Here is a 12,855-nt window from a genome sequence, read left to right as displayed (position 1 = left end):
GTAGCTTTTAAAAATACAGAACTAGTAGTTTGAATTAAAAACTATCCTCGATAAGAGTGGTCAGTAAAATGTGAAGTAGTCGCCACTACTACAAACAAATGGGTGAAGAACCTCTCAAAAAAAAGAATATTTAGACATCTGAATATTAATCTTGAATTGATGTAATTCTAACGAACTCCATATTCCCAAATGGATTTTCAATCACGCAGTCAATGAGATTTGGTATGTTGAGATTTCGATTTCTAAAACATAAATCCCAGCAGTATCAAAGAACGAATCACACAATCTCTTCTAAAAGCAAAAGAACTTAAAGATTTTTATTTTCATAATTATTTGCAATTGAGCTCTGTTTTCTAGTTCTTTGAATTTTCCAGGAATTTTTAAACCCGTTTTGTTTTTCTGATTATACAGTAATAAGCAGTCTGTAGGATAATTGTGTAAGAAACTATGATGAACTTCAGTAAATAAAATATACTGAAGCGAGAAATAAAAAAATATTTGAAAACTTCTAGATTGCAGTACTAGATTCTGCTGGTACTGCTTTCTATCCTGCAACATCTACTGTACAAGGAATTCGAAAAAAAATTATTACCCAAATTTTATATATATAAGGTTAACTTTCAGAAATAAAATTGTTTTCTAAAAGTAAATAAAATTATATTAAAATTAAAATAATTTTTAAAAACTCTGATTAGTAATTGTCAACCTTTTTTTTTTTTCTGATTATAAAATAACTACCTAAGTAGGCTGCCCATATGTACCGTTTTGAAACATTGAGTTGGAGAGCTTGAGAGAGGAAGAAAAGTCCTTTTTAGGACTTCCAGGGTAACGAATGGCAATGCTGTAGCCAATGAAGTTTTAACTGAGGCTCGGCTATTGCCGTTACCCAGCCGGGTCTGGGAGACTTTTAGCTCAATAACATCCCATCCACACAGATTCTCCTCATTCAGATGACGGGATAAAGAGTCAAGGACTCAGTCCATCTCCCAGTTCTTTTAAGAACTTTCAGAACTACTGTTTTGAAAGGGACAATTCCGTTTTTTTAATAGTTTTCTTTATAGTTCTTATTGAAAACGGGACAAATTTGACATTAGAGCCTGGAAATTGACCAATGTTATCAATTGACCAATCATAAATTATTATTCATGACCTATAATCGTATATCAATATCATGGATATCAGTAATTTATATAACCATAGAATAGCGTTGTTCGATACTAAATATCGATATCTGCAGATTTATTCAGAGAAAATTAAAAAATACATGTTGGCAACCCTTCCTCCTCTCAGACGCGGCCTCTGCTCTGCTGTAGCATTAGTTTTTATTTTGCCTGTATGCTAACCCGGGACTTTGTTATTCAATGCTGGTGGTTTAAATTTCATATTTTTTAAAGTTTTAAGTCTTATTTTTTAAAGCTTTAAGTCTATCCCTGCAATGTCAAAGAGGCGTCATTAAAATTCTTTCTGGAGAATGATGATCGCCAGAAAGAAATCAAATTTATTAAACTGGACAAGCTATGTAGTGATGGAACAAAAGTGGTATGCTAACATTGTAATGTCCATTTTTCAGTTGCTTATGGAGGCAGAAGCGACATCAATCAACACCTACATAGCCAGAAACATAAAGATGTTGAAAAGATTTTGGCTTCAGTTAAAAACATCAGCTCGTTTATGGTAATAGTGAAAGCGATAACATTGCAGCAAGTGAAGCTCTTGTTGCTTCTTACTGTGCGTCACGGACAATGTTTTCGCGAAAATGACTGGTTGTCCAAATTCATAGATAATATTATGAACCACAATTTTCTTCAGCACGTACCAAATCAGAAACAGGAATTACCAACGTTTTATCACTACATATATTGAGCGAAGTAATAGAGGATTTGAATAAAACAAAAAGCATTACAGAAAGTTTAGATGCATGAAACAAAAAAGATATTTTTCCAATCGTTGTGCGGCACCTTTTGCCAAATTGTAGTGTTCAAGACAAAATTATAGACTTTATTTCCTTACCTGGTGAAACATCCGACTTACGGTCTGTAATATTGAAGGAAGTAAGTGAAAAATTTGCCTTAAACAAAATTTCTGCTTTGTGTGCAGATAACACGAACACCAATTTTGGTGGTTGCAAAAAAACTTGGCAAAAATAATGTCTTTATGTAATAAAACTTTTTTTTTATCGTCTTACGTTTTCATGAATACAGAATATTACTTAATCCCCGATCCGTTTTTCCATCCCAATGTCACGTTTTTATCTCAAGGAAATATGGTCAGCCTATACGTAAGTAAAAATGAAGCTTTAATATTTAAATTTGAAAATATGGAGATTTCCAGATGGTAAATGGATAGCAATGCTGTAGCCAATGAAGTTTTAACTGAGCCTCGGCTATTGCCGTTATCCTGCCATGACCAAAGCTTATAGCTCAATAACACCCATTCATACATTTTCTTCTACAGATAAAGAAAAAATATGAAAAAGCATTCTTGCTTCACCGATCTGGCCAAAAATAAAAAATAAAAATAAAATAATAATAATAATAATTTTAAATATATTGATCTCTACTTAGTGGAATATTATTAATTATAAATCTATACGAATGCAAACAAAAATATTGAAGTAGAAAAAGCCATCAAAGGCTTGAAATGTGGAAAGGCAGCAGAAGCAGATGATATTCGACCAGAAATGCTGAAGTATAGTGGTATAAAGGTCTTACAGTGGCTACACTGCATAGTTCAGAAGGCCTGGACAGAGGGACGAATTCCTCAAGTTTGGAGTAGCGCTCTAATAGTACCCATATATAAAAAGGGAAATAAAACTGAATGTGAGAATTACAGAGATATTTTTCTACTGAGTGTTCCGGGCTAGATTTATGCCAGTATACTTGAGCAATGATTGAGAAGTATTGTGGAAGAAAAGCTTGGTGAAGAACAAGCTGGATTCAGGCCAAATAGAGGCTGTCAGGATCAGATCTTTACTTTACGACAAGTGTTCCGGGCTAGATTTATGCCAGTATACTTGAGCAATGATTGAGAAGTATTGTGGAAGAAAAGCTTGGTGAAGAACAAGCTGGATTCAGGCCAAATAGAGGCTGTCAGGATCAGATCTTTACTTTACGACAAATAGTTGAGAAAGCATGGGAATATAACAAAGATGTGTATTTAAGTCTTGTCGATCTGGAAAAGGCATACGTCAAGGTGCCAAGAAAGAAGCTATTCAATACACTACAGTTATATGGTGTCAATGGGGCATTATATCAAGCAATACTTAGTCTTTATTTGAGTTGTAAGTCAGCAGTTAGAATTGAAGGAAGTACAGGAAGGTGGTTTAATGTTAAATCTGGTGTGAGAAAGGATGTACATTATCCCCTCTGTTATTGAAAGAAAGAGGTATTAAACATGATATCAGAATTAGAGATGTTAATGTCAGCTCTTTGCTTTATGCGGATGATGTTATACTTCTAAATAAATCCGCTACAAGTCTGCAAGATTCTCTGACTAAATTGAATAGCTGTCGTAATAGATATGGTATGAAGGTCAGCAATAAAAAGACAAAGACAATGAAAATAGGCAGAATCATTGAAAATGTCAACTGTGTTGTGAATGGAGAACCTGTGGAACAAGTAAAACATTTCAGCTACTTAGGCACGATTTTTAGTGAAGACGATAAATTAAATATGGAAATAGACAACAGAATCAACAAAGCTGGTATGGTGGGAAGTCAATTGAATAAATTCATATGGAATAAAAGAGAAATTAGTTGGAACACTAAATTAGCTGTATACAAGACAGTGTTGAAACCAGTTTTAACTTATGGATCTGAGAACTGGGTCAGAAGTAAAACACTTGACCAAAGGCTAGAGACCGCAGATATGTGAGTCCTTAGAAAGATTGGAGGCGTAAACAGATGGCATCAATGGCAATATCATATTAAAAACGAGGATATTAGGAAAGAACTTGACATTTTAGCATCCAGGAGTGCATCAGCAGAACTAATCTCATTTGGTATAGTTCCTTAAACAGAACGGGCGAAGAAAGATTAGCAAAACAAGTGTTCTCTGCCAGGTTGGCAGCAAAACGACCTAAAGGAAACCCAAGATATAGGTGGATTGATACCGTACCAAAGTGCCTTAGACGATAGAAATATAAGATCTGATAATGTTGGAGTCTTTACAAGTAACAGACTGATTTGGAGGAAAATTGTAGATAGGAAGTTAGTAATGATGTAAATGTTTCATGCAGTACTATCATATCCTGTACACCCCTTGAGGGTGCATGTCAGGAATTTGATGATGATGACAAATGCAAATAAATATATACAAATATCTAAACATATGTATAAATGAACTATGTATAAATCAATAGAAATCTAACGAAATATATAAATGGACTGAATATAAAAATCTAAAGAAATATATAAATATAAAGCAACTAAGGCCATGGGGTGGCCCTACCAAGCACTTCTTGACAGATGTTACACACATCATACCCTTATTAAGTGGGATCGCATACCTTCCCAAGCGGTGGGTATCAGAATGATTCCATTCATTTCATCATTTCCATTCCTGGACATCATTCTTTTTAATGAAATATAAAATAAAATATCAGTGTATCTCAGATTTTTTAGCTTTAACACGTTCGGTGTCACATCGTTTTCTTTCAAGAGGGAACTTGCCTGGAAGGTATATGTCTCTTCCACGTTGAGTGGTAGCATTTTTACTGTTTTAAATATCTACGGCATGCTGGTTTGCATGTTTTCGATTAAATTTTAATAATAAAATTAGGTTTGTCTTAATGGTAATTATTTTAATAGGAGTTATTTATCTTTATGCAGAATAGAGTCGTTTTCATTCTAGATGTGTGCAATTTATATTAATTATTGCAATTGTGTCAGTACTGTATTCAGTGGTACAATAAAGCTACCTGTTTTTCTTGCATTTGCAGTATGGAGTATGTTGAGGAGGGGATATTTATCCCTGTGCAGGGATATTTTTATTCATGTTTCGAAGAATACCTCAGTGCGCAAAACTTTGTTTATTCATAAATAAAAATGACATGGCAAGAACACCCATGACATTAATTAAAATTTTTATAAGTTTTGTTGTTTGATTCTTTCCTATGTTATATTTAAATATCAGTAAAATTCATGTTATATATTAACTTTGTTACATTTTTGTTTTACTTTATTATATGTAGTTATTACACATAGTATTATTATTATTATTTGACACCTCCAGGGAGTCCAAAGCCTCATCGAGGGAGAGTGTGCCAACAGCAGCGAACAATTGACCCCTTTCCAACTACTAACCATGCTCAAACTTGCTTAACTTTTTGCATGCGCATTAGTAGCAGAGGGTCTACTAATCGATCAACCTTTACTGCCATTGCTTTGTGAAACTTTTGTCACAGTTTAGTGTGTGTGTGTGATTTCTCCTCGATGGTAGGTTGCCTACAACCTCAATCCCTACGGGATATCTCTTTGTGCGTGTGTGTGTGTGTGTGCGTGCGTGCGTGCGTGCGACTGCTGGGTCGAGATGAAATGTATTTTATATTGTGGTATTTTTTATTGCCGCGGGCGGAAAAGTTTGAAAAACACTGGCATAGAAGACGCGGAGGTTGATCATTCTGGATTTTCAACAAAGAAAATCCAGTATGATTTGAAGGATAGAAATTACTTAATTCAAATTATTAAATTTGAAGGATAGAAATTACTTAATTAGCGTGAGAAAGTGCGCTTATCATAGGTATTCCGACATCGTAATCAATTTCTTATGGTCGATCTTCAAGACCAAACCTAAGATGTTCACAAAGAAATACAGCCAGTAGTTAAACTTGAACAGGCGATCAAGCTTACTTCAACCGAAGCACTAGCAGCAAGCACATCACTCCTCAGAGGAATATCTCTCATTAAACACTAAAATCATTTCTTATTTGGAAGACTCTGCAAGAGGCACCTAATAACATCACTCTGCAAATACATAAACTTCCCAGGTGCACCAACAAAATATTTTTTCTTAATCGAGAGATATCAGAATATCACAGATGTCCGTAATGTAGCCATCTGCACACTTTGAATTGCTGTCTGAACGTGTACAAATCCAATACAACATCCATTACTATCACCACCAAAATTCTGGCCGAAGAGAAACAATGCTTAGCTTTGGTGCAGCACAAGCCAAAGTTATTTATTTACACTGCTACATGACTTGAAGAAGATCAAAAGAAAACTGTCTCCTGAGACTTGTTCAGGATATATGTCAAAAGACAAGTCGATTGAGATAAATGGCTACTGGATTCTACCAACCTTTCTGAAATCAACTCGGACTGTTCTTTCATTGTATACTCCTACAGAGCTTACAATGAGTCATGTACCAGTAACTTTCCATTCTGTGTGACAATAATAATCATCAAAAGTTTTACTAAAAGAAGGTGACTTCACCAAACTGGAAAACTGGCGATCCATCTCCAGCATTAACACATACAACAAAATTATATTCAAAACTCTTGTTAACATGATTAAACCAACGCCAGAAGAGATACTAGACAATCAGTAGATCCATGCAGTTCTCACCAGATCCATCCATGATCTGCCAAATTAGAAATCTGATGAGTCAAGCCAATATAAACAATTAGACCAAGAGAAAGCTTTGGACTGCATTCGACATCCCTACTTGTTTAAATGACTACATGCATTAGTCCCAGCACCATTTCTAGTAATTAAAATACTATATTACAGCTCTTACTTCTAAAATTAAAGAAGTGATTCACCACGACTTCTTTTACACATTTGCTATGGGCCTTTTCTGTGCAGGTTAAATATTTTACTCATTGAAGCTTATCCTTCACTCCCTTTCTACTAAACACTTACCTCGAGAGCTTCCCTCAAGGTAGACAGAAGTAGGTTCTCAAGGTTAGTTAGGAGAAGAAACCCGAGACTTGGTTAATTGCAATATAATTTCTGTACCCTGTTTTTTTTTTTTTTTTTCAACAATCAACACCAGGGAAGGCTACATAAACAAACCATAGAATACAATATATTTTTTTTTCATGCTTTTTGTTCTTTATAAACCTATAATGGTAGGATTATTCACTCTTTAGTAGATGTGATCAATAAAATGTTTTCAGCCTAAAAATAGAAGTATACGAAGTATTTCTGGTCTTCATTAATATCGAGTATACAAAGTCACTAAAAATATAGAAACAGCACAAAAACAAGGAATATATATCCTGGAAATATGTGAGAGGAGATATTCCATCACTTGTTAAATGCACAGAGTTCTTTATTGTGCTTCTGTGTAAAAGTGTGTGTGTGGTCAAATAATGTACAACTTTCATAACTTCTAAATAAAGGAGTTAAAATGATTGCACATAACATTACTTGAAATAAACAATAAACGCCAACTCAGTTAATATCATCATCATCTTAGACGCAAATAACGAAGTAGATGTTTAAAACATGTTAGGGTAATATTCTTTTGTTTGTTGAACGGCAATCAGTAGGAACTAAGAGAAACAAAATACAGATACTCTTTGTTCTAACTTAATTTTCTTTCGTGATATATTTATATATCAGACATAAGATGCGTGGGAAATATCTTGTTTGCATTTCCTGTACATGTATATGGTTAGGTTGACTTAGATAGGAAATAAGGTAAACTAATTATAGCTGAACAAAGAACTTTACATAAAAAAGAGTTCTGTTTTAAGTATATATATTTGAGAAATAACAGCAAAATAACCCTCTTCTCTTGTGAAAGTATGGGGATTACAATCTACATTTGTTCTTATGAGAAACAGTGGATCCAAAATTCACTTTTAAAAGCTCACATTAGTTTATGTTTTATCAAAATAACATCTGATTTAAGTTCTCTGCAGTGTTGCAAGTCGTGAATATTAAGATTACTGAACCAGGAAGTTAAACAAAGAAAGATATGTGTTGCCTTTCCATGTGATACAAATGTCTTCATTGTTCGAATGTAGTTACTTGCCTTAGTGTAGTGTGATTTAGGAGCGGCATTACTCTTTTTTTAAGTCGTTTCAACCGGTTTCTAAAAAGGATTTTACACGTAAAAGTTGAAAACATTAATTTAGCGAGTTAGTGAAATTTTCTTCGTCACTGTGTGCACTTATCATCGCCTAACAATGAATAAATGCTTTCATTAAATACTTCTCAATAGCTGAAATAAGGGCGATAGGCTTTTATAATCGTAATAATTTCAATGATTGGGAACTGTAAAGAGCTTCTGGCTACAGTTATGAATAAAAGAAAGTGAAAAAAAATGATCTAGATGCTGTTCTATTGTAGCTGTTCCTTCTATTCAAATTAGCAAATTTAAATAGAAGGAAAATGGTGACCACCCCCTTCATTGCGCAGTCATATGAATAGATGATCGTGATAGGCAGGCAAGAAGCTGTGTCAGTCAATAGTCCCAGGAAGTCACTGCCTGTTTTTCAACTAAAAGTAAAAAACAGAAATCTGTGTCACATACTAGAACCTAAATTCGTTGGTAGTTCTGTTAAATAGTAAAGTATCTGTTAATAACGGAAATTCTCAACTTTTAGGAAATAAACAAAAAAAAAAAAAGAAAGAAATAGAAATTAAATATCTGGAGTTCTTGAACTGTCACATCTTCGCTGCAAAAAAAAAAGGGGAAAAAATGAGACAATTCACAAAATGAAGAGAAAAGTAGACAATATATGGCAATATAATATGTATATATATACAGTATATATATATATATTATATTGCCACCATACATGTTGCACAGGAAAGTCACTATACATATTTAACGTGAAAACGTTGTAGTTAGCGTATTCAAAGCTAAGCTGTTCCTTCGTTGGCCACATTGTTGTGTGAGTGCATGCGTATTGCATCTCGTGAGCGCCAGTATATGATCACAGCAGAATGACAGTCTGGGAGGTTATAGCTTAAATTATTAATTGAATGTACAGGGTTGAAGATGATTTCTCTAGATTCTACAATTTTTTTCTCCAATTCGTCATGGCAACGGAAAATGTTGTTAGATCTATCCCAAAGGATTGTATGACTATGGTTTTGGTCATCAGAATCGGCCGGAAAAAGGATATGGCTGGATAAAGCATCCTGTGCTCCTCCATACGCAATTCAATAGACTTATCCGTCTGGCCAAAGTAAGGAATGTCGCAGTCACGCCATATCTTGTATACACCGGGATATTTTAGGCTGTGATGGCTAGGCTTTGGACAGCTCACTAGGAAGCGGAGTGAATATGTTGTCTTTTTTGAGAACCTTGGCTAATTTTTGAGAGACTGAGCTTATGCATGGTATAGATATATTACCTCTAACATTACTCATTTCTTCAGCATGGCGACTAGGAGGATTAAAAAAAGGTATTTTTTAGTAATTTTTTGAGAATAAGCATTCAGTCTGAAAGTAGATCTAAGAAAATTGATTTCTTTATGAAGTTCATCTGGGTCATCAAGAAGAGAGCGAGCTCTATGTCCCAAAGTAGAAATAATTCCACGTTTCTGAGGAGGGAAATGATGGGATTGGTAATCTAGCAATGGGTAATCTACACCATCTACAAGCATGATTTTGCTTGTAGATGGTGTCCTGAAATCTAAAGTATCCAGACTTGATGCAATAAGTAAATAAGGCTAACAATTTTTTAGATAACGTATCTTTGAGTAGTGTCAGGACTTCGTCTGTAGGAACATTTGTAAACAAGGATACTATGTCAAAGCTAGCCATGATGTCATTTTCTTGAACAGTAATATCTTTAATGTATGATACAAAATCCGCAGAGTTGTTAATAAAAGACGAAGACTTGCCAGAAAAACATTTAAGGTATTTTGCGAGATATTTTGAAGGTTGTATGTTGGTGAATCAATGCCCTCAACAATGGGACGAAGTGGGGTATTTTCCTTGTGGATCTTGGAAACTCCATATATGCGTGGCATGAGCGGATGGAGAGAGCGAAGAGAAAGGTGAATGTTTCTAGACAGTTCAGAAGTTGTTTTTAATAAATTGTTGGTACGATTTTGAAGTTCACGAGTGGGATCTCTCTCAAGAATTGAGTAAGTGTCCACTCTGTAGTAATTCAAGCATCTTATTTTTATAATCTTCAAAGTTAAGCACAACTGTGGCATTGCCTTTATCTGCGGGAAGGATAAGTATATTTCTGTTATTTTTTAAACTCTTAAGAGCCTGTCGTTCCGACGAAGAGATGTTATCTGTTGGTGGTTTAGCACTGTTAATGATAAAGATGGATTCAATACGGAGAAGTTTTGCATCTTGTGAAGGGATGAAGGAAGCAGCCTTTTCTATCTTGGTGAGGAGTGATTCTCTTGGGATAGATTTTGGAGAAGGAATAAATTTTAAACCCTTGCTGAGGATATTTTTTTTATCTGCATCTGAAAGAATGTGAGATGATTTATTAATTACAACTTTGTCAGGGTTGATGTGGGGTTCCGAGAAGTTCAAGTTATTTTGTACTCTTTTTAGTGCTTCAAATTTCCTAATAAGTTTTAATTTGTTGTTATTTTGGGCTGCTTGAGACTCATTTCGCATACTAAAGAGATGCCAACTTTCATTGTCTAGAGATTCTTCAAGTATTTGAGATAATGTACGTTTAAGATGCTATACGCACGCACTCACACAACAATGTGGCCAACGAAGGAACATCTGTGAATACGTTAACTACAACGTTTTCACGTTAAATATGTATAGTGACTTTCCTGTGCTGTTCACAGTTTTATCTCCAATGCTTAATGTTTCTTTTTGTATAAAATCACTTGAAGAAGGTTGTAAAAAGCCGAAACTAGTCGTGTCATACCATTAAACCTTTTAAACCATATATATATATATATATATTGCCAAACAACTGTCAAATACAATACTATCAAAATCCATCGAATAGGAGCGATTCAGATATATGCATAGGACATACGGAAAATAAAAAGCAATTAATAGATGCGTGCTCATTATTCGCAATGCACCTAAAATGGAACAAAAGAACAATTCATCATACCACCAGGTGCAATAAATTACTGGATTCTGTATGTCTTGTCTCCGTGGGTTGTTTTCAATTTCCGGTACATCGCTGAATGCCCCCTTCTGTGTCTAAGCGTAAGTCATTGAACTGTTTGTTTCAGTGAAGTGAGGCCTTCTCTCTGTGATTCAACGATCTTCATCTTTTATCCGTCTTGTAAATGGTCTAAAGAGGAGACTAACTGTGATCATTATGCATATTAATGATCTTTTTGTTATCCACGTAGTCTGTTCATTCCAACGTGGCAATAATCGTTTGTACACATTTCATAATCAGCTCAACTTTGCTTTCCAAGTATTCTTCTTGCATATTCTTCTTATAGAACACACCGAAATTCTGAACTGAGGATTAATTCATCATTAATTTCCAGGATTAATTAATCAACCCTGGAAAATTCGATGGGGAGGAGGATGATTATCGAGGGGACCGTATCTATATCCTCTGGATAAGAATCTGAGGTTGTGTACATCCAGCTAGATTCCAAAGCGGGTACAGCATGGCATCGGATTCGGATCTGTTCAGTGTGTGAAAAGGGAAGTGTCTTGACTATTGCCATTTCCTCGTAAGCTTAATTTTATTTATGGGTCTTAATTTTACAGTCAAAAATAACAAAAAAAAAAAAGTACAGAAACTTTTTTTTTTGGACGGGAATCGAACCGAGCTCTTTCCGACTAAATAATAAAATTATTTAGTCGGAAAGACTAAGGCATGAGGCTGTGTAATTTTGTCTGTTAACTATTATCCGATTAGTTTTCCTGTTTATCAAGTTTTTAGTCAACACTCTTCAGGTACTCGAAGAGATTAAATGCCAGGTCATTTAATCTCTTCGAGTGAAAGATTAGAAAAATCGAACATAATGAATCTGGAATAATCGATTTTCGTTAGGCGTGAACAAGTTCATTGCGATGTGACACTACATTGCTTAATGGAGAATCTCAGGTGGTGTAAATAAGCAACTGCAAAACAGAGTTTGTATGTTTATCTACTTCTTGATTAATTAGCAGTGATAATGAACTAGAGGTCTTCCAACATCTAAAGACCAAAAATTGTAATTTTTTCAGAGCATTTCAAGTCTCAGTAAGTGGTCTCATATTGAACGATAAAAATTATGAACCACATAATTTTTATCGTTCACAAAAAAAAAAAAAAAAAAAAAAACGTAAAGACTTTTCTGAATATCCAACCCGCAGTAGAATTCCCCTCACAGTGTGATGATCTGTGAGTCGAGGAGTTTCCATTCTTCCAGCTAGACCGGTCATTTCGCATAACTAAATTGTATAACAAGTATCCATACGAACATTACAAAATATGAAATATCCACCTACTACTTTGCCTAAGGGAATTAGAGAAGAGATCGACATCCCCCCTACGAATACTAAGTAGTTTAACTTTTTATTCCTGTCATTTGTAGTGAAAAGGCCTGAGGGCCCGAATCCATTTGCATTAAAAAGGCATTCTATTAACCTTTATCCTTTGAAACTTAATAGATGGCAAGTACGTCAGATTTTATTTACCTCTTAAAAATTATGTTTCCGCATTTGCCTCTTTTCTTATCTAACGTAATACCTTCTTCCCCACTCCCACACTAAAGACCGTAAAGGAGAGGTTATTTGAATAACCAACAGAAAAATGATCCCCACGTTTTTGATCTTTACTCATCAATTTATAATCATCCACAAGCATGAAATAAAGGCCACGGAATCTTCATGAATATTCATAAGCATTGTGAGCATTAAATAAGACCTACCATTGGGGAAAAAAATTACCGATTCCATAAGGGGAAGGGTACTTCATTCATTTTTTACTGGACCAGAAAGAGAAGATGCTATGA

This window comes from Typopeltis vanoorti, chromosome 8 (assembly GCF_054136105.1).
Source record: "Typopeltis vanoorti isolate ZY-2024b chromosome 8, IOZ_Tvanoo_1.0, whole genome shotgun sequence".
Lineage (NCBI taxonomy): Eukaryota > Metazoa > Arthropoda > Arachnida > Uropygi > Thelyphonidae > Typopeltis > Typopeltis vanoorti.
The sequence above is the reverse complement of the archived record's forward strand: the minus strand, read 5'-3'. Positions refer to the sequence as shown.